Raw genomic sequence first — 3683 nt, 5'->3', positions numbered from 1 at the left:
CTCTACCCCTCTTGCCAGCAGAGCTTTCTGACTCGTGCTGCCTGCTAGCTTTGACTCAAGCATGGCTTGGCACTCTCTAACCCCAGGAAGTGTCTCCAATGACTTCTGGGGACGTTGGCTCCATCCTGGATTCCTCATCCTCACCACAGATGCTTTCAGAAACATTCTACAGAGCATCATGACTATTTAGGGTTTTTTTTTCCTAGAATGAACCAATTTATTTTTTTGTTTTTTTTCCCATGGCTGAAGGAAACCCCTGCTCAAAGTGGCTTGGGGGACAACGTCAAAGGGAACATGCTGTATTTTCTTCTTTCTCTTCTTTAAAGTGTTCTCGGGGGCTTTTGGATGGCCTTCCTTTTCACTCCCATCCCTGAATGAGGTTGTTGGGCAGAGGAAGCTCAGCCCTGTTGTGCTCTGCTCCACAGTCCTCTGAGTAACCAATGAAGTGACTGATACTGCAGCCTCTCCTTATGTGCACAGACCCTTTGAAGTAACTTCAAAGGGGTTGTTTGCAAAGGGGCTGCAGGTACAAGGCAGTTAAATATGGCCAATACCGTCTCTACTGTTTAATGATTCAAACATTATTTCTTATGAGCAAACAGAGGCATTTTTTTATGTTGTTGACACTGATCCTCCAGCTTAGTAAAGGGCACTCGTGCAACATTTTCTGACTCAATTTATCATCTGCCCTAGGCATTCGTTGCACTTTTCTCATCATTAGGGAAGAAATAAAAGCCATTCGCTAATCCCCAAACCACTTTGTTCCTCTAAGGCCCTTCAAAGAGCAGGGCCCCTAAATGGTGATTAAGGACTCTGGAGACCTTTCTCAAGAGAGATTCCTTTCCTTCCCCATATCAGGCAGAAGGAATCAAATTCTCAAGCTGGGTAATGTTTTTTTAATTAATACCACGGGACTGAAAATAAAATAAAATAAGATAATTATATGGGGCTTTTAACCTTTTTTTATAAGCTTTTTATGTTGCCTTTAATAAAAACAACTCTCTCCGCTCAGCTTGTGGATTTAGGGTGATGGTGTTAATTTGCAGGCTGAGGCAGAGATGACGGGACTAGGGAGTTAGCTCTACCTGGTCTCCCGCTAAAGAAGCAAGATCTCCTTGTGCTTTCTTGCTCTTGATCCTGGCACGTTGTCTGCGCAAAGCCAGAGGATCTTCAACCCCCCCAGCAACACAGGACAGGAGAGGCCAGGACTTGGGCTGAGCCCCGGCCCCACAGTGGCTGCCGGACATGGGGCTTTGTGGTGGGTATGCTGCCTCTCTGGAAGCAGCTGCCCGCCTGTGCAGTCTACTTTTCCTGGCTCTGGGACTTTGCTGATGGACATGAACCCACAGCACTGGCAGCTGTGGCAAAAACTTGCTTCTCTGCCCCCCTCGCTCCAAGTTGAATTCTCTCATGTGTGTGCAAAATGTGGGGAAAAATACTGGCATCTGCGGTCATTTGCACGGGTGTGAGTCAGGTGCTGGGCAGAAGTTCAGCAGAAAATACCCAACCCAAAAGTGGGAAAATTTAGAGGCCTCCATTTCTATTCTATGACACTTCTATTTGTTATCTATATGCTCTTTCTTCTTCTCTGGAGATCTTTCCAGAGCATGTGCCTTATGAATATTGATTTGAGACATGACTTCTAGTTAGAAGTTTTCTCTTTCTCCCTCCTAGCTCTCCCTCCTAGGCTGGATGGTCACATTTCTTATTTTCCTTTGAGCACAGCAAAGCTTTTTTTTAGCTCTGATGTTGTTGTTAGAGGCTTGGGAACACAGGTGCATGCATGGGAGAGCAGAGGCACAGCCACAAGTTGAACGGTCTTTGTTTTGCTGTTAGAGAACTCTCCTCTTCTACCTCCATCCCCAACCAGAGAAAACACAGGGGTTCAGAAGCAGCTCTGTATGACAGAAATGAAATACATTTCACCTCTTACAGATGGCTTCAAAAACTCAGTTTGCTAGAGAACTGTGATGAGTCAGTAATACCATGAAAGGAAAATAATTGACACGGTTCTTCTTGTGGAAGTGCTTCTGTCTGCTTTGTTTCAAGCCTCCCTTTTAGGAGAATAGTGGGAAAAGCACTTTTTAAAAAGCCCCTTCCTGATTATCAGTGAAACCGTGATCCTCCTTTAAAAAAAAAACAAAACAAAAACGAACCACAGGTAAGGGCAATAGCATTGGAGTTGTAAGGGGGCTGCAGAACCACCACCACTTCCATTGGGCAGTGCAGGAGCTGGAGGGCTCCCGCTGAAGGCTCAGCCCAGCTATACTGGCTGGTTACTCCCAAAATGCAGCCCAGGGACCAGCACTGCCCTGCCCCAGCTCAGCCTGTGTCCCAGTCTGAGGATGTGACCTGCAGAACGGGTCTTACTGGGGGCTCCAGTTTTGGTGTAGCCCTCAAGAAATGACCCCCAGGATGTTTTAGAAATTGGTGCTGTTGGTGCCCGTGGGAAGAGGAGGAGGAGGAGGAAGGCAGTTCTGCGGCAGTAAGTGAGCAGAAAAGCTTTGCTGTTATCTGTAGTGAATATCACGGCACTTTGCCAAACCTTCTGCAAGGAAGGCTGGTTTATGCCTTTTGTACAAACCACTGGCCAACTACTAAACTATATTCTCCTCTCAATTCAGGCCCTCTGGTGTAAATCTGGAGTAATCTAGTGGGAGCGGATAGAGTCTGAGCGGTGCTAACTGAGCAGAATTTGTCCCTTTGGTTTTTCTAGCCCCTGGTGGATTCATCTGTCATTGGGAAGAAGCAGAAACATAATTAACGGAGAAGCAGGAAGGGAAAAGCAGAGTTCAAAGCTGTCTGCCAAAAGAAAACGATCCCAACCAAGTCTCCCATGATTGTGTCTGGGATGACAATCGCAGCCCAGCACTTCCAAGGACAGCTTATTGTTGTGCCGTGCTCCCCGTCCTCGGCCGCCGCTATTGTCCGCCTGCCTTGCCTCGCTTGTTGAGCTGTAAGTTGCCAACCCAAAATTAGGACTCTTCAGGGGCTAAAGGTCAACTGGCAGCTTTGCGATGTTTCGGAGGATGTGAGTTATAATGAGATCACCGAGAGGCGTTCAAACGACAAGCAGAAGCGGTGGCCGGAGGGGTTGGCTTAGTGATACGGAACGGAGCAAAACTGGGGGGGGCTGATCCATTCCTCTGGGTCAATTTCTACACAAGTCTCATTTCGTCCGTATAAAACAAGCCCAGTTTAACCTATTTAAAACGGGGTTAAAAGGGGTCATAAATCTCTACAGGAGTCGAGGATCCGCGGAAAACTCGATCTGATCTCCTTTCCATCTGTTTCAGGTTCTCAGCCTTATCTGCCTCAGCTGCCTTTACTCTTTGTGGTTGCACACAAATGCCATTAAACAAAAGTCCTTTTGCCGGGGCTGAGTGGCAGGTATAGGGTGACTATGCGCGGGCGCGGCGGAGGCGGAGGGGAGGCAGCAGCGGGAGTCGCTGCCGCAGACGGCCCCCGAAGCCCGCCTGATTGACATTGTAAATCTATACAGAGGGGTTGTTTGAGGGGAGCCTGTTAGATTGACAGTGTAAATGTGTAACACACACAGCCTGGGAGAGAGGAGCCTGCCGGCGGGTGGGAGAGCGCCGGCGGAGTGTCGGTCACACGGAGATTGAATTACAGCTGCATTAGATCAGAGCTGTGGGAAACAGCACCTCCTAAACACACACACG

Source organism: Athene cunicularia (assembly GCF_003259725.1).
Source record: "Athene cunicularia isolate RWA chromosome 2 unlocalized genomic scaffold, athCun1 chr2_part1, whole genome shotgun sequence".
In the NCBI taxonomy this organism is placed as follows: Eukaryota; Metazoa; Chordata; class Aves; order Strigiformes; family Strigidae; genus Athene; species Athene cunicularia.
Note: the sequence above shows the minus strand (reverse complement) of the source record.